The 25,612-nt window shown below is 37.9% G+C and overlaps 1 long non-coding RNA gene across 1 annotated transcript in view; it reads left to right on the top strand.

The window, feature by feature from the left end:
• Window positions 1–11,802, top strand: part of LOC149800639 (uncharacterized) — a 28,241-nt gene extending 16,439 nt beyond the window's left edge. The window contains exon 3 of the long non-coding RNA XR_016420415.1: window positions 10,420–11,802. This is a non-coding gene — a long non-coding RNA (uncharacterized LOC149800639). The remainder of the gene's footprint in view (window positions 1–10,419) is intronic.
• The last annotated feature ends 13,810 nt before the right edge of the window (window positions 11,803–25,612 follow it).

A 25,612-nucleotide genomic window follows, 5' to 3' on the forward strand; every position in this document is an offset into this window, starting at 1 on the left:
CCAGTAAAATGTCCAAGAGGACGAACGGCATCGCTTTCGCATCCCTCAGGTTTGACACGCACAGCATCACTTTCCATGATAGGGGTAGTGAGAACAAAGTTCCCATGATGCTTTACGGCATCGCTACGGTCACAGCGTACAGCATCGTTCCCATCGCAAGGCTCACAATCGCATTCCACTTCAGAAGCCCCACACTTAAACTGTGCCTTTCTAAACTTGTTTTGTGTTTCTCTGAAAGTATTCATCTTGTTCGCTTGGTCTTGGTAGTCACAATGAACTATCGATCTTGCCTAGGGTTCCTTTTTATATACAGACCAATACCGACGTGTCCATACGGTAAGGTGAAATGATTGGGAAGTCGCACTCGCTTCTGGTACACGATTTGATAGACTTTTTCCAAGGGTCGACTGACGATGTGGTGAGTGGGTAAACGTACAATCTTGTTGGGTTGATAGGTGGTCACTTTAAAGTGTTCATCCTCTCCAGATTGCAAGGCTTGTTTCAATACCCCAAAGTTGACCACACGACTGGTACGATAATTCAGAGTCAATCCTTTCACTTTACACGTCGTGTGCACTTCTCCTTGTGTGTCCCGGTATTCGTAGCCGTGATTTTTTGGACAGCCACTGACGAAACTTAGAATCTTGTCGTCGGGATGCTCGTCTGTCCAGGCTCCTGAACGGTCTCCTTCGATGTCAGGGTGCTGTTGACTCGGGTGATGGATGTAAATGCAACTGTCCGTGTCAAAGTACAGGACACGTTCCCCTAACGGTTCTAAAGCTTCGTACAATTTTAAGCGAGCATGAGCTGTCACGTAAGCCGCAATGATGACATTTCCAAAAGGGTCGTCTTGTACAAAGTCCAGATCTTCTTCGTAAATGACCAAGATCAAATCCTCGCGAACGACGTACACGTGTTTCATGAATTTGGTTTTGTCGTGAATCATCTGAAAGTAGCGGGAAGGTTCTGTCAAATACTCCGTCTTGGGTAAACACGGTCGTTGTGCCATTTTACCCCACAAGCAATTTAACATCACTTTGGCAAACGATCGCCTGCCTTCGTTTATCTCGATGTGATCTAAAGTAATGCCTTCTTGTGCCCAGTATTTCTCTTTGAATGTCTTTTGGTCTTCGGGAGTGTGACACCAGGACGGATAGCCACTGGCTTCTTGCTTCAGTTTCAAAAAGGCATCCACGTAGTCGGCGAAAATGCCTTTCTGCGTGGGGTCACCCTTGTGATATTGTTGTGTCTTGGGAAAGTGACAAATTTCGTACACTTCTAACAGTTGATATCCCATGTCCAGAGCTTTGAACAATTCCACGCTGACCCAGGTTCCCGTCAAAGCCCGTTCTTCCTGGGTGTGCTGACAAGGTTGGTCTTGGTTGCAAGTTTCGGCACAAGTACGGCACAAAGGAAACATCAGTTTGCCTTGGCAATGGTGAGGTAAGACGGGATGGTACAAATCCTTGGGAGGCAAAACTTTACACTTGATCAAGCCTTCGTATTGTCGAATGTTTTTCAGGTCAATGTGTTCCGTGAACAATTGTGGGTGCCCTACAGGAAAGCGACAATATTTGCACACGTAGGGATACAGCGAACACACGTCCAAGTATTTGATTTCTTCTCCTTTCTCTTCGTCGGCTTGGTACAGCAAACAGGTGGCATTGGTCCTTCCTCCGTACAAACTATCCCTCGGGTTCAGGGGGTCCATCAGCTTGTAACTTTCCACGACACGTTTAAACTCGGGATCGGTTTTCATACGGTGATCGTACTCGTGTTCCCACATTTCCACCACTTGGTATCCTTGCTGTTCTAACTTTAGGCGTCGCTGACAAGTGTCCTGGTACAAGTCTTCCATGGTTCGTTGTAAAAACTGATTTTTAGTGCTACGATCAGGGTAACAGACGGGACATCCGTGAAATAAGCAACCGTTGAACTTGTGCACGATCTTGGGGTTTTCTAAGTCCCAGCCATCGACCGAATGCTTTCCGATGGTCTTTTCGCCCACTCCGTTGCGGGCATGCTGAATCCATTTGTCTTCCTTGTCGCACAAGTAATGTAACCAGCGTATGGCTTTGACCGAGTATTGACGTTTGACAAAGTTGGTCGTTTGAGGGCTGATGACAGCTACGGTGTTTTCAGGCATGAATCGTTGTCGATACACTAAGGAACACGCTTTGGCAATGGTGCAAGCTTCTTTCAAAGGATCGACCCCTCCGTGTTCCATGAACAGTTCTAGAAATGTTCCACAGCAACGCCTTAAAATGTCCACGTCGGAACGACAATGCTTCAGCATTTCTTCCTGAAAGTCGAAAGGGTCCGAGGCGTGAGCCTGGTACCAAGCGTAGAAAGCTTCTCGTTGTTCGGTACGCATGTTGTCGGGGTCGTAATAGTGAGCCTCAGGTAAATGGGGTAGAACGGCGTGTTGATTGGCTTCCGTATTGAAAAAGTGTGGAAAGTACCCTTTAGCCATTTCTGTAATTCCAAACGTTTTAGGCATTCGACTCAAAGGCATGGCCAAATAGCTCATCGAATCTTTAAACTGCACTTGTCCCACTTGCAGGAAAATGATTTTGGCTCCGTTCAAAGTCACTTTAGGACGTTCGGTGCCATGTTCCGTATAGTACCTCAAAAGAAACTGTCCATCGTATCCGGAGAAATTGTGAGCCATCACCGTGGCATAACGATGACAATCTCCGTAACGTTCGATTATTATAACCACGGTCATATTTCTCACAGTAATATCTGTATCCCAGGAATCCGGTGATACTGGTAATGGTATCGAAATGGTCATCGTGATGATAAAGGTGAATGTATTTTCCGTCCTTAAAATCTTGACCTCGAAACAACAGAGGCCCGCGCACTTCTTGAGGGTGCACTTTCAAGGTGTAGAATGGAGCTAGGGCATCTTGCAATTTTTGCATCTCAGGAATGCCACAGGGTTTGTCTTTGGGCAAGCCAGCTTGTTGTAACAGGAGTTCTGCTTCGTTTCGTTGTTTGGCTCGGTCCGATTGTCGAATAGTTTTCCAGGCTCTTTTCCATTCTACCGTTTCGTTCTTGTTGACATAGGTTCGTCCCACCACGATGGCCCTGGCTAAACACATCTGGTCTTGAGGGTTGTTAATTTGGACGAGACTCTTTTTGGTGCTGCGAAGGTCGTTCACCAATAAGACCTTTTTGCGTCCTGTCCTTTGAGGAAGAGAGACGTGGGCCATTTTCAGTGTGGCTTTACCATCGGTGATGTCAAACTGGTCATTAGATTGTTGTACGTGTTGAATCTTGTCCATGACTTTGGAAGGGGTTAGTTCTGCGGGTCTGCTAAACTCGATCCAAACAGGGGATTTCAAACCATCGTGTTGTATGGAAAGTCTCAAGCGATCGTCTTCTTTGGGTTGACATTGTCGCTTGAGCGTGGTGTGCAAAGAATCCCACACCCCGGTGATGAACCCTTTTGCTTTCTCTAACGGTACTTCGGACTTGAAATCTTTAAACTTCACCGTGTATTTGTAAGCCGTGGTTCTAAATTTTCTAGAGGAGCGCTTTTCCGTCTCTCGAATGGAATAGTACTTTTCAGGGTTAACTAAGGGTGGTGAACTTTGTTTAGAGGGTTTGGCTTCTGGTTCACTCATGTCCTCTTCAAAATCACTGGCATGAATTTGTGCCAAGACTTCAGCCCTGGTACGAGGCGATAGATCACGTTTCTGCCTCTTACTTTCTTCTTCTTCTTTCTTCTTGAATGAATTGGATCGTTTCATCATGAGTGCAAAACGTCAAATGACTCAAGTTTAAACACCATAGACTAATTTATAGTCATGGCAAACCAGCGTATATAAAAGGGTGTGTGTCTTGTCCTTTCACTATTCATTTCACTCTCAAACCGAGCACAACGATGGAAGAGACTACCCAGATGGAACGTTTCATCAGAGCTTTGCGAGGGGTCATTAGAAAATTCTCTTCAGACCAGCCGACGGACTACTCTCCTTCCTTTCGAGATAAAAGTAAAGATACTTGCTATATCTGTCAGAAGAAAGGGCATTGGTCTTCAGAGTGTCCAGACCGTCAAAAAAGAAAAAAGGGGCTAGAAAAGACAAAAGTCAAGATACCTGTTATTATTGTCAAGAAAAAGGACGTTGGTCTCCAGATTGCCCAAAAAAGAAACAAGAAGAGTCAGAAGAAAAGAGGGATTCTTCAGAAGAAGAGAGGGATTCTTCAGAGGAAGAAAGCAGCCAGGTAAAGAAAAAGAAACAGGAGAAGAAAAGAAGAAGGGAAGAAAGTGAGGAGGAAGAGGAGGAGGAAAAGACTGTGACGGTGAAGAAATTTAAAAAACAGAGAGACTAATCAGTGAGACAGAAGATGTGTATGAACTTTTTAAAGTGCTCTGTTGTGAATTGTGAATTGGATTGTAACTATTGATAAAAGAATACATTAATTATATAAGGTAAGTGTCTTTGGGTTTTGATTTTAAAATAAGAACGTACACTCACGCACTCATATACACGTACTATAGGGGTAAAATGTTTTTTTTTTTTTTTTTGTTTTTTTTGTTGTTTTTTTTGAGTTATTGGGAATTGAAAGTGTATGTCTTTTCGAGAGAAGTGGGTGCCCCTGAAAAGGGCCTTTGGTTTTTGGTGTAGGGGTGAGTTTAAGCAATCAACTTTAACTGCCTTAAGCCTTTGCCACGGCCGAGGCCTACTTCTGATGATGACGATTGGATTGAAATCACTAAGGGTGGTACGGTAGGCTTAGTCACAGGGTTGGCGTGTTTAGCTCGTGAAGGTCGTATTCTCTTCGGTCGTGATAAAGAAGTCTGATACATTTGTTTCAGACTTCTTAATTCCGCTAAAATGTCTAACAGTACCGTGACCGTTTGATTTTCACCCTCTTGTTTCTTTGCTGCTGCTTCTTGTTGTTGTTGTTGTTGTTTTTTTTTTCTTACCTCTTCTTGCTGTTGTTGCTGTAAAAGAAAAGCTTGTTCCGCTTCCTTTTGTCGTTGTATAAATTTCTCCAATTCTTCTTTCTGTCTCTGTCTAAAAGTCTCCACGTGTGGTAATGAAGATGACGAAGGTTCCGGAACAAATTCTTGCGAGGTAAGAAAATCCACAAAATCCCAGTTCACCTCTTCTGAAAGTAAGTCCGGGTTCCCTTGGGTGGTCTCCACTGCTGGTGCACCCCAATGAATCGTTTTCTGAGTTTCCGTCATGTTGAATCACTGTCACATGGATTGACACCGCACAGGCGCTAGCGAATCTATATAGACCACGTGACGTCACAGACTGTTCTCTTCGGATTGGATGCGGACTGACTGAATTTTGTAACGCGTGTTTGGATTGGTCAATGAACTCAATCCGTTTCAATCCTTCCTCTACCTATAAATAAGCGCAGTTCACTGCATTGATTCACCTGTTCTCGGCGCCTCAAGATGTGGACCACAGTCGAATCATCCACCCTTGTCTCTTCAGTGATGTTTAGGACGGACATGCTAATGTATGTCCGATCCAAGTGGACAGTTGTCCACAAGTCAGACACCAGTCTGTGGATACGAAGAGTCTATCTGGAAAGACAAGGATGCCTCAAGAGGACTCTGATTTATGGCCCTACACTAAGACGCAGCTTGAGGACAAGAAGATGCCGCAGATGCCCTTTATGTTAAGGGCATATTAACATAAACCCAAAGGCCCTTTTCAGGGCCACTCATAAGTCTCGAAAAGAGATTGACTTTCAATTGCCTACCCCTTTTTTATTTTTATTTTATTTTTTTAAAAACAAAAAATAGAGTGACCCAAGACTTTTTTTCCCCATGTTCAATTTCCCTTGAGGCTAGAGTGACCCAAGACATTTTTCCCCATGTTCAATTTCCCTTGAGGCTAGAGTGGCCCAAGACTATTTCCCCATGTTAAATTCCCCTTGAGGCTAGAGTGGCCCAGGGTTTTTCTAAATGTTAAATTTCCATTGAGGCTAGAGTAGCCCAAGGGGTTCTGTAATGCTAATTCCCATTGAGGCTAGGGTGGCCCCATTTACTACTACTGTTTGTCGACGATTTACTATTATTTTAAGAATTATTAATGGACTTTGACAAGAAACAAAAATAAAACTCATAAACAATTTTCACGATCATTGTTTTGTTATTCATGTGTTCTTTAGAAAAGGATGAAGTATTAAAAAATAGCCGGAAATAGCACTGGCGTAATCGAAACCTTAATTATCTTGGTCATGTTTTTTCAAGTAGCGGAAAATTTTATCAAGTGGAACAAACATTATATATATATATATATATATATATATATATATATATATATATATATATATATATATATATATATATATATATATATATATATATATATAATCCTGGTTGTAAGTGAAAAAAAACTCTATATATATATATATATATATATATATATATATATATATATATATATATATATATATATATATATATATATATATATATATATATATATATATAGATATATATAGATATATATAGATATATATATATATATATATATATATATATATATATATATATATATATATATATATATATATATATATATATATATATATATATATATATATATATATATATATATATATATATATATATATATATATATATATATATATATATATATATATATATATATATATATATATATATCCCGTTGCTCCCATGTGCAGGCGGCCATGGTATACAATACAGGTGGCTAGACCCAGGCCGTTTCTTTATATTTTACCGAATTATTGGTTAGGTTACCCAACATTTTTTGCCCATATATCTTATCAACCAGTGAGGGTTGCCTTCAGAGTGTTGGCGCCTTTAATGACGTCATCGTCAACCAAAATAATCTCACAAAGGATGATTTCTTTGGTGGGTTTTGTTGTTGTTTTTGAGACGAGGGGGTGGGATGTGGGGTCAGGGGTTGGGTGGATTCAAAATACTCATGAAGACAAATAAATACACAAAAGCTAGTCGTAAAAGAATGGTACAATGAGGTCGGAAAATACAAGCATGTACTCACGATTAACATACAGTGACTTATGTTCCCTGTTTACCTATGGAATAACATGGTTATCCCTTTATATTGTTGTTTTTTTTTATTCCAGCTGATTCTAAGGCATTAAGCATCTTTGCTTGTTCAAAATTAAAACAATTCCTCATCCGAGTCATCAGCATGAGAACAAATTCCTGATGTCATCGATAATAAAATTTAAAGGGTCTTAATAATATTGCAAGCTGAAAATTCACATTAAAAAGAAACTCGGAATGTTAATATTTACAATAAGGACCATATGCATTAGGGGAACAAACACAGACCCTAATTTGTTTGGAACAGTATGCGACAGCAAATCAGAAAATATACTGTTTGTTGCTTAATCGACTTATAGCGAGATAAGTCGGTTGCTGTTCTTGAAAAGAAAAAAAAACTAGGAAAAAAAACCAACTAAACATAACTAATAAAATTGAAAACCATGAAAATGTTGTAGCACAGCAATCTCAAAGGTTTATTACTTGCATACCTATCATCTGTCATTTCTGATAGTTGGCATATTAACGTTTAGAGTGATACCAGACAGTAGTATCAGTTTTATCGCTGACATTAACAATTGGTTTCTAGTTTGAACAATATCACTTTTATATTTAAGGCTCATACGATAAACGATTGTATTAAAACGATAACGATCTGTCAAACTACCACAAAAAGAAACAAAATGAATGAAATTAATTAAATGCTTTATAGAATCTTGTTGTTATCTAATGAAAACAACTATCTAATGAAAACAGCCACAATAATGTGTATTTATTATCTAGACTCCTACCAGTTTCGTTTAGCTTGTTACCGAACACGACTAGTACACTATATTGTATTCGGAGACCGCTGTGACGAGAGCTTAAATAATTAGATTCGAACTAAATTTCTAAATTTCTTAGATATGTCGAGGACATTTTAGACACTTGAAAAAGCCAACGTTTGGAACAGTGTTAATCAAACGTCTCGGGTAGGTCACTGCTTTTGAAGAATGTCTACGTTTGTTGTTTCCTTACCAATATATTATATTACTGAAAAATGTATTCACGGAAGTAAATTCCTTAATTGTGCCCCTCTTTCAACCTGAATACAAATATCCAAGATATCTACAAATACGAGACTTTAAAATCAAACCCTTTAAATCAGGAAATGTCAAGATTTCATACTTCAGTGAAACTTTATGTATGCAATTATTTTTATCAAGGAAAGTGTCTATAAAATGACATAAACACAAAACATAACCGAGGTGACGGCTGTACCTACCGACTAGGACACGTTTGAATGCACAATTGTAACGCTATATGACCTAGCAATTTTGCTGTGCAGCATACAAGCTAAATTGACAGTTTATTTCTTTTTTTCTTTTTTTTTTCATTATTATTATTTATTCTCGTGCATTAGAATGAATGGCTATTCCGTCCAGAATGAACACTTATGAGATAGAAAGGAATTAGTCTTTAGAAGACTGAATTATAAAATTAATTTGCATTTGATATTTTATCTTTCTTGTACAGCTCATTTTGGCCTTTATAAAGCAGATAGTGAAGGGATGTCAGGCTCATTTGATTAACTTTCCTTAAACCCCAACGCCGTCCTTATTCATAAATTTCACCATTCTTCCAATGTAGATTTTCTATGTCAGTATATGGTACAATGGCAGAGCTGTGTCGATGGTATTCATCCTAAACGAAAGTTCCTGAGGAAGAAATTTTGTTGCTGCGAAAACTCCACAATTAAAAAGAAAAGAAAAAATTAGAAGTCTGTAAATATCGTTAAATTTATTGTCAAAAACATTTATTAAAAAATATCTTGAACATTTTGTGATTCTAGATCATGATAGATGAAATCACAAAACAAATAAAAATACATTGCTTCTGTTTGTGCTTTAGTTCCAACTGTTCCATCACAAGCATTCCATTGGCTTTTTTCTACAGAACCCAAAATAGCATATGCGTTCACAAAGATCTCACTGTATTATTTGCATCTGCAATTATATATTAATTGGCTCAAATGTACGTTTACATCATACAATAAACTGCCTCATTTATTTTATAATACATCTTTACTCTATTACTCTTTAAGATGGGAAATATAAATTCATTTGTCTGACCTGTCACTGCGACACAACTTTCATGTATGTAAACAACATACATTGCTGCTTGTACATTATGACAACAGTTCTGGGCATCTGATATATTGATCGAAAGGTTTACTTCCTGATTTATTTTAACAATGCGGTTTTATTTTTCGTGTACACTTCAAACACCATCTAGCGAGGTCTTCATTCTATCAAAGCGGGGAAAGAATCTACAATAAATTAAACACGTCATATAATAAAACAATAACCGACTGTTGTTTTCGGCCGATTCAGTCAGTACCGGATTAAACCATTATGTACGCTAAACAAGTGATTAGGGCTCCAGCCAAACAGGGGCACCAGAATAGATCAAATTAATTGTTGATGATAAAATTGAATGAATTGATATATGACCATTTCAATCTGCATGTAAAGCGTATCTCGATTTGGAATGATGGCAACATTTGTATTTTCCCACCTTTTTCAGTTTTTAATATTGGTTTGTTTTTGTGTGTTTTTTTAGTTTCACATGATGCGGGGGGTGGGGCAACAATAATATTTTCAGTGCTTAGGGCCCTAGATGCTGATTTATCAGTACCCCAAATTTTTTAAAAATTCTTTGGTTGATGAAACCTTGTATTATCTCAAAAATGTAAATAATTGTATATTATTTACGATTAGTTCCCATGAGTTTGTTTCTTCCGGTTTTCATTAAGGCTTAAACTGGTGTCTATCGATATAAAAAAAAATTGCTTTAAAACCGATTCATGATAAATTAAATTTAAGAGCGCCTCTGGTTAGTGGCAGCACGTATAATTTTTTTTAAACAGTTTTTATTGTATTGTTTTACAGAATTTATATCGTAACGAATACTTCTTGGAGGTGCCCATCTTAGGAATTATATAAAAAGACAAAATTTATTATCCTAGAATAGTCATCATGGCAAACAATTTTAATCAGTAATATAAGAAGAGGTTTTATTCCTTTGTCTGTTCTTCTAACATCTAAATTTCCACAGTAAGAGAATAGTTAAAAATAAATGTTCAACATGTAGAACATGCAGAGTAATGATTATTTTTACTTCTCTGTGGTTGACAGCTATTTGGCTGACATCTCACCTGTTCGCCGGTCGTCAGTATGAAAAGAGTTGATAAAACGTGGCCTTGCTATCCATTCTTATCACCATGACAACTGCATTGGTAAAACGTGGCCTTGCTATCCATTCTTTTCACCATGACAGCTGCATCCTAGTGGAAATCAGCTTATGCGTCTTGAATCTTATAAAAGCTATCATGTTCTTCTTAATGATAGGAACTGACTTGAGTCCTGATGTAATGGATGCCACCAGGTAAAGTGAAGAAAAGTGGCATCATCAGTGATGACAAACCATCTTGGATGCTAAGCCACACAAAAGACGTTAAAAGAAGGTAAGTCTGCTAACTTTTCGGGTAATTTTTCTTGAATTGGAAGAGAGAGAGAGAGAGAGAGAGAGAGAGAGAGAGAGAGATTAAATCCACCTGTGAAAGTTTTGTACATCTTTTGTAGGTGGAGGTGTTGCTGGAATGCATCAGGCATATCACGCTCATGTTCCTTTAAACTATAAACGTGAATACTTACTGCCAGTTTGACTTAATTTTCACAATAACCGTGCAAACAAATGTATAATCTGTTGGACACAATCACCATATGGATAAACGGTAGGAAATCTAACTGACAGATGTTTTAGTGTGTGTGTGTGTGTGTGTGTGTGTGTGTGTGTGTGTGTGTTTAACTTATTGCATCAGAATTGTTTACAACACCAATCGTAATGCTCAGTGCACATGCCTTCTTTTGAGATTATCATGTGCTGACTCTCACGTGCCCAGTATACATAGCAATGTTTGTTATTTTGCATGCCTTCGGGATGAAAGCTTGCTTGGATAGGGAGCCGAAATAACTATGCCTCGTGAATAATATTATCCATTTATTTCATTTCTGTCTATAGTTCTATTCTAATGTACACACAACACTTGCTCCAGTAGTTTGACATCTACTCTGTATACATCCAGGTATTTCTTCTGGATAGTTTGAATGATGCTTACAATGAAGCATACCACGATGTCCTTAAAATATACCCGAGCTGTAAATCTCAACCAAGAAGGAAACAATCATATTCACCTCAGTACTTTAGGTACTTTGATCTTCCCTGTCCTCCTTTTAAGGGTGAAAAGGGGTGGGAAATATATCCTTAAAGACTTGCAAAATCGGCAAATTTGATTTCTGTTTTGCTTCTCGAAATGAAAGGCTTTTCGTGGCAATATTACAACCTTAAGACATACATAATTATTTTAATAATTCTCAGCATTATAAATGCCTATTATTCATTACTCGCCTCCTCTTGTCACTTAGCTTCACCTGATACGAACATGTATATCGTGTTACTATATCTGGTAATTGTATGCGCTTCCTGATATTTTATACCCAATATATTCTAACTAATTCTGTCAACAATGATGTCAAAATTGAATGATGTGCTTGATACTTGGTCTAACCTCTGCCATTTATTTAAACTTCTTGACAATCTAGAACCAGTCTTCACTCGCCTTTATGAGGACTGAAACTGAAAAGAAACATAGACCATGATATTTCGACCCATAATGCGACAGCAGATTAGTGTCTATGTTCTGTTTTTTCCACTGATTACTCCTAACAAACTGCACATCAGGGTCTGTCCAGTTTACAGTGTTACGACTCTGGGTCTTAAATTATGTAACAGAAAGAAAGTGAAACCAGCAATTTTTATAAACTCAGCAAGCAATTTATTTCTCTACAATACAAAGTGAAAATTCAAGAGACACTTAGAGTATTGTGACTTAAATCCAAAATCATCATAGATGTCCTATCACAGATCCCAAAATATAGTATGTTCTGAATTATCCCAATAGTCTTGAATGTTCTGATGCAACAAATGATGTAATTCAGCATGTCTTTGATTGCGTTTACAAAATCCAAAGTATTGTATTGATCTAATAGTCAATGAACACATTAGTAATTGCAATTAGTATTTTAAATAAATAATTTCTCTCGAATTATATCTAATGTCACCAACACAACTGCAAACTCTGATTGTAAACAAGACTGGGCCTTGAATGTTTCGAATTCAAATGATATGAAAACATTCTATTTACATTATCTGAAGTACAACTTACAATCTATAGACAAAAGATAAGCGCACAATTAACTATAAATGTACTTGACAGCAACTGCACTCGACTTTGAAGCTAGTAACAAAGGTAAATTCGCAAAGAATAAGATATACTAATGATGTAAGGTTTGATATAACGGACGTTTGCATCACATTTACATTTTAACACAAGTTTTACTATTAATAGACAAAACGGAGAGTGGCGTGCGTCCTTGTCATCAATAGTGCCATATGAAGATTCGACCAGAGATGGATGCCAGCTTGTTATAAAACTGCCATGATAAAAAGTATTTTCGAAGCTCGTGGCTGGCTGACAAATATTAGAGATTCAGTTTCTGTCTAGTGTTTTTAAACTTAAACAGTAAGCTGAAGCTCTTTATCAGAAATTTTTTTATTAGATCCGTTTTGGTTTAACCAAGTACACGTAACGTTTTAAAACAATATATCAAATGTTGTCTTCAGACATTGAAAATCTTACTTAGACAGTCGCAAACAACTAATATAAGATACGATGGAAACTTAGGATCGGTGCAGTGTCAGTTTAAGATGAATTTGCTGGTGACAGTACCACATGATAGCGGGGCGGCTGTGTGGGTGGAATGCCAAAAGTAAAACTTTTCGATGAAGTTCCCTTGAACTTACTTTCTTCTTCCTCTTTACTAGTAAATTACACGATAAATTAATAAAATACCAAATGGGTAGTGAAGGGTCGTTAATAAATTATGAAAATTTTATGAAACAAACAGATTAGATATCAGTAATTAAGAAAATATACCCAATAATTATCCCAAACTTAATTTTGATTTACAAGCGTCATTTCTCTTGTTTTCGAGGTATCATAGTTGTGCCTTTGAATATTTCAGTCACCTCGATTTTATTTTAACGTCCAGCGGCAAGATAATAGATGAAATCAAACAAAGATTGTTTGATTGTCTCTACGTTTTCATAAACTGGACGAATGAAATGTTCATAGTTTCACACTGTGTGTGTGTGTGTGTGTGTGTGTGTGTGTGTGTGTGTGTGTGTGTGTTATTTGGAATTTTAACGTAGCTTTAACAATTTTCCAATCATATCGCTACGATGTCTGCAGTGTGGCAGTTTATAATGATGTCAAACATTGGGGCATCATGCCGCAGACATATAACATCATGTCCTACCCAGTCACATTATCCTGACACCAGGCCGACCAGTCTTAACACTAACCTCTTAATGTCGAGCGTCAAGCGAGGCAGCTGCTAGTACCATTTTTTAAGTTTTTGGAATAACTCGAACCAAGTTCGAACCCACGACCTCCCGCATCCGAGGAGGATGCTCTAACCACTTAGGCCAATGGATAACGCTACTTTTTGTTTTGTTGTTTGATTGTTTTCTTTTCTTTTCTTTTCACCAGAAAAGTGTGATATCTCAAACAAAGCTGACTTGCTCCTATCATGTACCCCAGCTGATTTGTAAATCCAATTCAGTGTCCCCCAAATGTCAGTCATCCTGTATACCGTATATACTCGCCTATAAGCCTAGTTAAACTGAAACAACAATAATCCTGGTATGCAGCAGCAAAATGCGCCTGCAGATCAGGGTCAATGTTGTTTCTTCTACTGTTTATTCCTAACAAACTGCACAGATGTAGATCGACCCGGCGCATTTTGCAACGGCAGATATGGGTCTGTGCAGTTTGCAGTTTTTATCATGTTATAAACGAGTACAAACGGTTCATCACTTTGGAAATCATGGTTATAAGGAAATAACTCGTCATGTAATTTAGATTCTGCAACATATCGATAGGTTCCAATATAAAATGCAGCATATTTTACTCGGTAAAGGAAATCTAGGTACAAATTCACACTTTAAATTCCATATAAAAACTTAACACATTTTACAGTGTAATATAAATCTAGGCATGGAATTCACATGAAACGCGGCACATTTTAAACGGTAAATGAAACCTAGACAAGGAATTCACACTTAAAATCCAGTATAAATCTCAACACATTTTACACGGTAAAAAAAAAGACTGGATACGGAATTCACACTTGAAATTCCAATTAAAACCCAATATGTTTTACACGGTAAAAGAAGTCTAGAATTCACACTTGAAATCCAATATAAAACTTAACACATTTTACACAGTAAAGGAAATCTAGATACGGAATTCACACTTGAAATCCAATATAAAACTTAACACATTTTACACAGTAAAGGAAATCTAGATACGGAATTCTCACTTGAAATCCAATATAAAACTTAACACATTTTACACAGTAAAGGAAATCTAGGTACGGGATTAACACTTGAAATCCCAAATAAAACGCGGTATATATTACACGGTAAAAGAAATCTAGGTACGGAATTCACGGTTAAAATTGTAGTTTCCACAAAACATGCAGTCGCAATTATATACTAAAATGATTTCACTTCAGAGACGTTTGAGTTAACTTTGTTTTCTATTTAAATGACATCGTATTATATTATGTTCCATGACGATGATGATAATGATGATGATTATTATTATTATTGTTATTATCATCATCATCATCATTATTATTATTATTAATTATTATTATCTGAAAGTATGGGACGGTACTAAAATAGGATATTATTTGACTCTGATTTATTCTTAATAATGCAACACAAATCTGAATCGTTCATAAATCATGGAAGGGCGGTGAGGGTTCTTGATGTAATTTAAACACTACTTGTTCGGATAAATCTTCATGAGAGGTTTTCCAGACTTTATCACAATAATAGAATCAAAACAAGGGTCATACTATTGTAAAATATAGAATGTTATTAAGTATGTGCTGTCGAACATTTCACAGGTTTCTGAAGGAAAAACAACATTAGAATTGATTGTTTATATAGAATGATTGACCTTTTGGCCTTTCAGGCCTACATTATAAATCAAACAATAGTTTCACATAATTTCTCAAAATGTCTCCTCAGATTTAGATTTTTGTTTACCGTATTTTGCCTTGTTGGCACCATTCGAATTGTTTTCAAAGGCTGAAATAGTAGAACGACTAATATAAATAAATTAATCCAGCGTTTACTGAATGAACGCTCGGGAATCTGTTCTTGTAAGCAATTGCCTCATAGTTAAAGTACGATTCCACTGCAGAAAATCGACCATATTAGGACAGCGTTTAAACCCTTTTGCTTGATGAATACACACTGAAAAATTCATTGGAGCCAACTGAGCAATACAAAAGTCAATTCTTGTCACTTGTTTAGGCTCGAATACACAGTAACACAAGAAAGAGTGAAAACAACAAGCTTTGAAAAATACAATAATTTATTTCCCTGGAAAAATTCTGGAAAAAGGAAAAAATATGAACTTACGGTTTTATAGAATAAAATCCAAAAATAATCCAAGAATAATCCAAAAATAAAAATTTTGTAATCCTAATAGCAAACTGTTCTTCTGATTTCATGTTCGAATCCCGACGAAGAATCCAAGATGGAAGACGATGACGTATGCTGTGATATGTAGTATTGAAGACAAGAATTATCACTCCGGTTTTTTATAGCTGAATAAAGATTTATAAAAAAAAAAACATACAACTAACAGTTTAATAGCCCAGCTTCTACTGAGATTAATTCTCCAAAACATGGGTTATATGGTCTTTCTAAAACGTAAACAAGGGTCACGAGTAGTGAATGGGGTCACTTTAGCGACAATGGGAATTAGCATTAAAAACCACCCTGGGTCACTTTGGCGACAATGGAAATTTAACATTAACCACCCTGGGTCACTTTGGCGACAATGGAAATTTAACATGGGCAAAAAACCCTGGGTCACTTTGGCGACAAGGGAATTTAACATTGGAGAAGGAAAAAAAATGTCTAGGGACATTCTAGGGACAAAGGCATTCGAACAATGGAAATTTAACATGGGAGATATTGCTGGGTCACTCTAGTGACAATGGGAATTGAACATGGGGAATAGAGTTTGGGCTTGTCTAGGGACAAGGGGAATTGAACATGGTGAATAGAGTTTGGGCCTGTATAGGGACAAGGGGAATTGAACATAGGATTTTTTTTTTTTTTTAAATTTTTGAAAAAAGGGTAGGCAATGGAAAGTCAATCTCTTTTCGAGAAATGTGGGTGGCCCTGAAAAGGGCCTTTGGGTTTCTTCTGCTTCTAATTTCTTCTATTTCTCCACCAGCTTCTTATTTTCTCTCCTACGCTCTTTCTCTTCTTTTCTTTCTTTTCTTCCTTTTTTTCTCTTCTTTCTTCTTATCCTCCTCTTCTTTCTTCCTCTTCTCATTTTCTTCTTCTTTTTCAATTTTTTTCATTCCATGCTCTTATCCTTATCCTTTCCTCTTCATTCTCCTTCTCCTCCTTTATTTCTTTCATCACATCACTTATCATGTCCTTTACTTTTCGCAAGTTGTTAATCTCCATCTTCACTCGATGGGGACTATAAGAATAGTGATCTTCGTTTAGCCTCACTAGCATTTGTTCCATCATGCCCAAATTGTCCAGGACGTCTTGCAATGTTTGCAATTTATCGAGGTGGTTTGAAGCCATCTTCTCTGTAGAATGGTTTGAACGACGAATACTGTGGGTTCTTATACGAAAAGCGCGGACGTGATGGAAAACATCCCCCTCAAACGAAATTGAGTTAGTTAGTTAGTTAGTTGGATTATAGTGGTTTTCGTTCTTTTGAACATGTACCACTTTTTTATTCACGCACTGCGTGATTTTTAATTACTCCTGGGGGAAGGAAAAGGAGCCTCATCCCCCAGGCTTTTATGTACTCAAAGAGTACTTTTTAATTTAGCCACTCAGGTGTAGGACTAACTAGTCCTTAACAACCTGACTGAAAGGCTAATAGACATGAGTGGGAATAGTCACACCACACACTCGTGTTTCTTAGTTGGATTGAAATGCCCCAGGTGTCAAACCAAGCAGTATGTGACTCCCGCCACGATTGGTCGGCAGCGATGAGGTCACATTAGGACACCCGGTCTTGTGGCATTGACGAAGTGGCCCGCTTTTTTGATATCATCAATTGCCTTTCCCAGTCCGATATTCCGGTAGACAGAGCCTTCCTTTTTTCCACTCTGTTTAGGTGGTGCAGGTTCATCAGCTTCATCGCCGCTGGATGATGATACTTCCAGGGCCGCTGCCAGCGTGGAAGTTTCAAATTCTTCAGTGTCGTCTGCCAACATTGCCTGGATTTGGCTGAGTATGTTAGTAGAAATAGCTGTGGAAGCTTGATTTAAAAGTTCAGCCAGATATTGTTTAAGAGACAAGGAGACGGTTAGGAGTATTTTTTTTTTTTTTTTTTTTTTTTTTTTTTTATTCATCAATTCCTTATTTATTTTGATTCCCTATCTTATTGGTTTGGAATGAAAACTTGTTTTTATGGTTGTTTGTATGTTATTATGGAGTCCTGTTTTAATTAATTCCTATTTTCCTATTTTAATTTTTTGTGGCCTTAATTGGTTTTTATTATTCGGGGTATGAACGGCTGTGTCAGTTTGTGAACCTACGAGACCTAGCAGGCCGTCATAATTCCCAAACAGTGATTTTGTAATATTCGTCCTTAACTGGTTTTTATTATTCGGGCTATGAACGGCTGTGTCAGTCTGTGAACCCACGAGACCGAGCCGGCCGTCATAATTCCCAAACAGTGATTTGTTATATTTTTAACTGGTCTTTGATTTACTTTCTTAGATTTTTTTGAGTAGATTGGATTCGTGTATAAAACTTATGATATTTTTGAATGTTAGATTAATATTGGGGTTTGTGTTCATCAAGAATTCTGGGTATGTTGCAGGGGATCCAATTTTATGCTGTTTAACTTTAAACTTAGCCCTTTCTTTTTCAAGTGTATGGCAGTTGTTAAAAATATGCTCTATGTCTTCTGGGACCCTGCAGTGGTAGCAGTTAGGGTTATGTGGTTGTGGTCCTATGTACTGTCCGAAGCTGTTAGCCAGCTTGGTTTTGCCCGTGAGTATTCTATTTATGAATTTTTGTTCACTGCCTTTTGTTTTGGGTGATTTCCTATTTCTACATACTTCTTTAATGATGGTTTTTAGTTTCCTGCCTTGAGTGCTTGTGTTCCATAATTCCTGCCATTTATTATCAATGAGGGTTTTAGATATGCTATTGAGTTCGCATATGCTATAATCTAGGTTGATGTGAGTGGTTTCGTTTAGTTTTTGTTTAGCTGTTATATCTGCCATATCGTTACCTGGTATGTTAATATGGGATGGTATCCACATAAATTCTACTTGTAAGTTATTATTGTTCAGTATTTTTAACAATAAATTGGTTTGCCTAAGATAGTTTTCTCTTGATTTGGTGTTGTTATTAAGTATTGAGTTTATGACGCTTAGCGAGTCACTTATTATTACCGCTTGGGGTATTTTGTTCTCTTTGATCCATTTGAGTGCTTCAAGTATGGCCCAGAATTCAGCTGTGTATATAGAGCAGAGGTTAGGTAGTCTTCTTCCTACTTTAATGTTAAGTTCGGGGATTACGTAAGCTGCTGCTGTTCTGGGTGGTTCTGTAATTTTGGATCCATCAGTGTAAATCTTAATGTAGTTGCAATATTTTGAGTTGATTTCTTCTGTACAGATTGTGTTTAGTTTGAGTTCCTGTTCGTTTTTATTGCCATATTTCGTAATGAGGGTGTTAACTGTGGGGTTGATATTTATCCATGGTTCTTTGTCATAGTGATTTGCAATTTCTGCTTGGAGTTTGTCTATAGGAAGTTGTTCAACTAATTGATGGACTAATTTCCCTGCTGGTATGTTTTGTGATAATTTAGTTCTAAAAGGTATGTTGCATTTATTTATAGCTAGCCGGGTGGGGTGTGTGTCGGGGTGTGTTGTTAGCCTGGCTGCATATCTGAGGGTGAGTTCTTGTCTTCTAAGGTGGAGCGGCAGTTCTCCAGTTAAGATTTGAAGTTCCACTAGTGATGTGGATGGTAGTGCACCAGTGCAAATAATTAGGGCCTTTCTTTGTATGCTATCTAGTTTTTTGAGGTTATTTTGCGGTGCCGAGTTGTAAATTTGGCATCCGTAATCTAGTTTAGATCTAATTAACGATTTATATAAAGCTAGTAAGGTTTCTTGATTGGATCCCCAGGTGGTTCCTTTAAGGGTTGTAAGGAGGTTAAGGTCTTTATTACACCTTTTGACTAGTTCGTTTATGTGGTGTCCCCAGTTTAGCTTGGAGTCATAATGCATTCCTAAAAATCGTGCTACATTTACGAATTTAATTTCTTGATTTTGGATGGTGAGTTTGGGAAACTGATTTTGTAATTTACGTTTGGTGGTGAATAATACTGCTATGGTTTTTTCATGGGACATTTTGAAACCCCATTTATCAGCCCATTTCCCTATTTTGTTTAAACTTGTTTGAATATCGCTGATTACTTTGTGGTTGGAAGGGTTTCCTGCTCTCCATAATCCACTATCATCAGCAAATTGTGAGAGTTCAATTAGTTTTGATGTTAAGTTGGTGTCCAAGTCATTAATCATGATGTTGAAAAGGGTTGGGCTGAGTACGCTCCCTTGTGGTGTACCGTTTTCAAGTGTGTGTGGTTCAGAGTAGGTGTCGCCGACTCTGGTTAATATTTTACGGTCAGCGAGGAAGTTTTCAATGAATTTAAACATTCGACCTGTGATGGCGTAGTGGTTGAGTTTGGCTAATAAGCCTTTGGTCCATACAAGGTCGAATGCCTTTTCGAGGTCAATAAATACTGCAATTAAATTCCTATCAGCTTTGCGTTTGGAGTTGAACGCCAATTTAATTGCGGTTTCTAATCGTATTAGTTGATCCGTGGTGGATCTTTTGTTTCTAAATCCGCATTGATTATCGGAGATTAAATTATTGCTCTCTAGGTGGTGTTTGAGTCGGTTGGTGACTATGGTTTCCATGATCTTACAAATGTTGTTTGTTAGGGAAATGGGTCTGTAGGAGCTAATATCGTTAGGGTCTTTTCCTTGCTTGGGTATTGGAATTACTATTGCGTGTTTCCATTTATCAGGTAGTTTGCCTGAGGTCCATATTTGGTTTAGTAATTTAATAATTGTTTGTTTAATGTTATTTGGGATATTTTTGTATATTGTGTATCCTATTTGATCTTCCCCTGGGCTAGTTTCGTTTTTGGTTTTCAATGCTAGGTCCCATTCGTAAGTTGTAATGTCTTTATTTAGGTTCGAGACTTTGGGACCGAGGTCTTTAAAGAGATTACTATGGGTTCTTTCTACTTTGTCCCTATGTAATTGAAATGCTGGGGTGTGGTTGGTGTTGCTACTCATATCTGAGAAATGCTGAGCTAGTCGGTCAGCCTTTTCTTTATTAGTAATGGCTCCAGCTATTTTTGGAGTGGTGTTAGTTGTCTTTCCTCTAATTGATCTAATCTTATCCCAGACTTGTTTGGTACTAGTTGTGATATTGATATTCGTGCAGTAATTATGCCAAGTTGATTCCTTTGCCTGTTTAATTATGTTTTTAAGGTTTTTCTCCTTTTGTTTATATATAGTGAAATCAATAGAGTTTTTAGTGCGTTTGAATTTATTGAGGGCTTTTTTCTTATCAGTGATGGCTTGTTTGCATTCATCATTCCACCATGGGACTCCTTGTTTATGTGGGTTACCACTGGTTTTGGGTATGTTAGTGGTGGCTGCCTTTAGTATGGTATCAATCAGGTCTTCGTAATATTTATTAATATTATCATTTTCTATGTTTTTGGTGTCTATTTTGCTTAGTGTTTCATTAAATGAGGTCCAATCTGCTTTTGAATATATCCATCTAGGGGTTCTTTTTAGCGAGTTGTATTGGACCGTCATCTGCAGGGTGACTATTACTGGAAAGTGGTCACTGCCCAAGGGGTCAGTTTGATCCACTCTCCAGTCCGCCACCTGGGTTATTGATGGCGAGCAAATGGTGAGGTCGATGGCGGACATGAGACCGTTTTCTGGGTTAAGGCGTGTTTTTGTACCGTCATTTAAAATGGCTAAGTTAGATTCTGCGGTCCATTCTTCAATCAATTTGCCTCTTTTGTCCGTCACACCGCCCCCCCATAGCTCGTTATGGGCATTGAAATCTCCACAGATGACGATCTGATTTACTCGTTTGTGATCATTTATTTGTTTGTAAGTAATTAAGTTAGCTGTGCCTGATGTTCCCCCTGGGTCATAAATATTGAATATTTGTATTTGACCCTTGCCTGTATGAATTATGAGGGACTGAATTTCGAATGCTTCGTTGCTACCTGGGGTTGGTGTTATGGTTATTGTTGTTACATTCGGGATGTTATCTGCTATATAGATGGCTAAACCCCCACCTCCTTGTCCCGTGGTTCGATTTTTGAAGTGACCTGGGGAATATCCTGGGAGTTTGGGTATTTGTTTGGTTCTACTTGTTATTTTTGTTTCTTGAATGCATATAATATCTGGTTTGTGTTCTAAGCTTTGTAATTTGGCTTTGAGTTCACTGATATTACTTATTAAGCCTCTAGCATTCCATTGCCATATTATAATGTTCCGGTTTGTTGTATAATCCATTATTGGGGTGGTCATTTATTGATTCTTTTGTGTTGAGGGTTATTATGTTAACTTCAAATTTGATTCGATTTTGCTTGTTATGCTTATTATCTGTGTTATTTTATCCACGATGTAGTGGTGGTTGTTGATAAGTTCGGCTTTGATCTCTGTGAGTAACTTTTCTATTGTCGGGTTTGACAGTGATTTGTTTTTGGTGTTAGTGTTATCTGATTCTTCGGGGTGGAGTTGTGAGTCTTTGTGGGATTTGATTAAGAATGTATCTTGTTTATTTAATCTTGTTTGATCTTGTTTGACCTTGTTTGACCTTGGTAGGTTGGGTGTTTGGGCTGTGGTTGCTTCAGTTGCTGGTTTGTTTGGGGTCATGATGTGGTAATTTTTATTACTGGGGGTTAGTTTTTTCGCCGCATGATACGGGATTTGCTTGTTGTTCATGATATCTATGGTTTGATATTCCTTGATAGTGTTGGGGCATTCGTGGGATTTAGGTAGGTGCGGGCCCTTGCAGTTGGTACATTTGGGTGTGGTTCTACAACATACATCTTTGTGGTTTCCCCCACATTTGTAGCATAGTTGGGTATATCTACATCTGTTAGAGAAATGTCCCCAGTGTTGGCAGTTGCTGCAGAACCTGGGTTTGTTTATGTATGTCTCAAGGCGGTGGCGTGCCCCAGAGTGATCTAGTCTTATCATGGTTGAGAGTGGAGAATTTGATTCTAGTATCGCTGTATTGGTTTCCTGTCCTAAATGATTTTTGAGTTTATACGCCCTATTTATGGGGGTACCACTGTCTTTGAGTTTGGCAGTGAGGGTTTCATTGTTTATCCCTTTATTTTGTCCTGTGAGTTTTAGAACTGCTTTAAATGTGGGGGTGTTCGTGCGGGAGTATGTGGCTAAGTCATTTGTTCGTGTGTTATTGTTTATTGCCATGAGGGTCTGGTTGCTATTGTGTGTTTTGGTTATTATGTTCTTTGTCCCTATTTGTTTGTGTCTTTCGACGTTAACCCTAATGTTGTTAATAATTTCAATTTCTAGGAATTTGGCCATTTGACTGCGAGTGCTGCAGTGTACTATTATGTATCTTGTGTTTGGCCTAAATATTTTGAATTGTCCTTGATGAACCCTAAGGAGGGCCTGTGTGAGACTGTTAACAGTTAAGTTTATCAGTTTATTGGAGTTGCTACTGATATAAAGTGTGTGTTCTATGGGGTGGTATGAAAATTTGGCCTGTTTCTTTGGTTCTTTGTGGGGGTGTGAGTTTGAATTATTTTGGGGGGCAGGTTTGTTCTTGGTAAACATGGGTCCCTTCCCTTTACCCTTGCCATCCCACACGTTAGGTTTTGATTTAGTGGTTGGGTTAGCTTGTGTTTTGTTTCGGCTGCTGAGTAATTGTTCTTCAGTTAAGGGTTTTGATGGTCCAGGGGTCTGACTGTTAGGTTTTGATTTAGTGGTTGGGTTAGCTTGTGTTTTGTTTCGGCTGCTGAGTAATTGTTCTTCAGTTAAGGGTTTTGATGGTCCAGGGGTCTGACTGTTATGATATTTCGGTTTGTTGTTACTGATATGAATGGGTGGAGTTATCGTTACCATGGGACCCATTTTGGGTGTAGTTTTTCCTTTGTTACATGAGTTGGGCCCTATTTTCGGTGGGTTTCTTATTATCATGGCTATATGTTTTTTTTCCGGGGATTGTGCAATGACCATGTATTTGGGGGTGGGTGGCTGGTCTTGTTTTTGGAGTGGCGATATTGGTGTTTCTATAGGTATTGTATCATCCAGGTCCTTGTTTGCCGATGGATCTAGTAAGTTTTTGAAACTTACAGTTGAGTTGATACTTAAGTCGGCTGCTGATATTTGAATTAATTCATTTCTCTCAGGGGTGGTTAGATGCGGTGTTGTTAAATCTTTCCTTTCAGGAGTGGATGAGAAGTTGAGATTCTTCTCGCAAAGTTCAAGGTGCTTGGAGTTTTCACTGAGATCCAATTTCCCCGTGATTATTTGCGGGTTTGGTGTCATAGGGGTGGGAGGTTTATGTGATTTCATTTCCTTTTCAAGCCTATTGTTTCTCAGAATTTGTTTTCTAGTGTTAAAGTTAAGTTTGTTTGTGATTGATTGAGACATTCCTACTTTGGTTTTGAATAAGGTTTAGGTTACTTATTGTTGTTAATAGTGGTTGTGGTTATGAAGAAACAATGAGAGATGAGATTCTGTTACGTTCCGTGAATCGGAAAATCTCACAGCGGTTAGCTTGTGCTTGTAATTTGTGAGATTCTGACCAGGCGTGGTATCAGTGTGTTTCCTAGTGCCTGTTTTCGGGAACAGTGCTAACAGCTAGAGTTGTTATTATAAGAAAAAGGTAGTGGTTAGTTGTGTAATTTGTCGAATTTATTCTCTATGATTGAAAATCACACAATGATATTTGGTGCTTGTATCATGTGTGGGTTCAATCCAGTCGGTTCTAGTATGTTTCTTAGAGACTGTTTAAGAGAATAGGCGGCAAATTGAGTAGATACGGAATTTAGTACAAGTAAGGTAAAATATATTATAGTGAGATGTAAACAGCATAGAGTTTTAATTGCCCGCAGGCTTAGTAATTTTCCTACCTTGTACTAAAGTACTTAGCTTTTATACGAGGTGGTATGATCCAAAATGGCTGCGTGGCGGGCTGCTTGGCTGGATTTCCTTTGTCTGATATATTACTATCTTACTGCGTGTTCCTATCGTTCCTTTGTGAGAGTTCCTTAGATCTGTGCAATTCCTTTGTTCACGGCTTGCCGGGTTGCTAATCGTTTCCTCTTCTTAGCATTATTTCTTTGCACAAGTTGTCCTGTTCCTTTTTTCTATATTAATTGGTGTTGGTGGTGGCCGCACTCAGTAGAAATTTTAAAATTATACACCAAGCCGGTTTTAAACAGTAAACAAGTCAAGCAAATTCAGAGATAGTTTTCAAACTTGACGTTATGGGAATGAAACGAAATTGATCTTACCTAGATCATGACCTAACAAAGCGCGGACGTGAAGGAAAACATCCCCCTACTTTCTCATTTCATATAATCTACTATCCACATAAGTGAAGCAACATTTAACAAACCCCAAATCTACTATTTACACACTCAAATCATTAAAACAAAATCCATAATTTACTATCCACACAATGGTACGTGAGCGGTTACAAAACCCAAACTATACTCTCCACATACGCTAAGAAACAATAAACAAACCCATAATCTACTATTCACACAAACGTACGTGAGCGCTTACAAACACAAACACACAAACACAAACACATACCCTCACACTAGCAAAAAAAGAGTCAGTGTTTATATTCACACTACTCTACATACACACATTGGCAAATCGATTGTTATTTCTTTTCTAGAGTATTGGGTAGCCCTGAAAAGGGCTGTTTGTTTTTTAACTCCAGATGCACCTATCTAATGCTGGCACCTTCCTGGCCTGGCACCACACACACATCTTCTTCCCCAGTCTCCTTTTACCTTTTTTCTTGGGAGTGCAGAGGCGGGATAAGTGGCTTCAGAATCCCAATTTTCTGTTTCTGGGATTCTGAAATTTCTTCTCTCCTTTTCCTCCTCTTCTTTTTTTCTTCTTTCCTCCTCCTCTTTCATCCTTCCCTCTTCGACAATGGCCTCCGCGGCCAGTTCATTCAACAGGCGCCTGGCATATTCCAGGTGCATCTGGAGTTCTAGCAGTTTCACAATTCTGGTGTTCATTCTCTTGATCAATCAACAAGGGTAGCTAGACTGCCCAGCGAGTTTCAATTTATAGTGAAAGCGCGGACGTG

Source organism: Sinohyriopsis cumingii, chromosome 4 (genome assembly GCF_028554795.1).
Source record: "Sinohyriopsis cumingii isolate HCF-2022 chromosome 4, ASM2855479v2, whole genome shotgun sequence".
Classification (NCBI taxonomy): Eukaryota; Metazoa; Mollusca; class Bivalvia; order Unionida; family Unionidae; genus Sinohyriopsis; species Sinohyriopsis cumingii.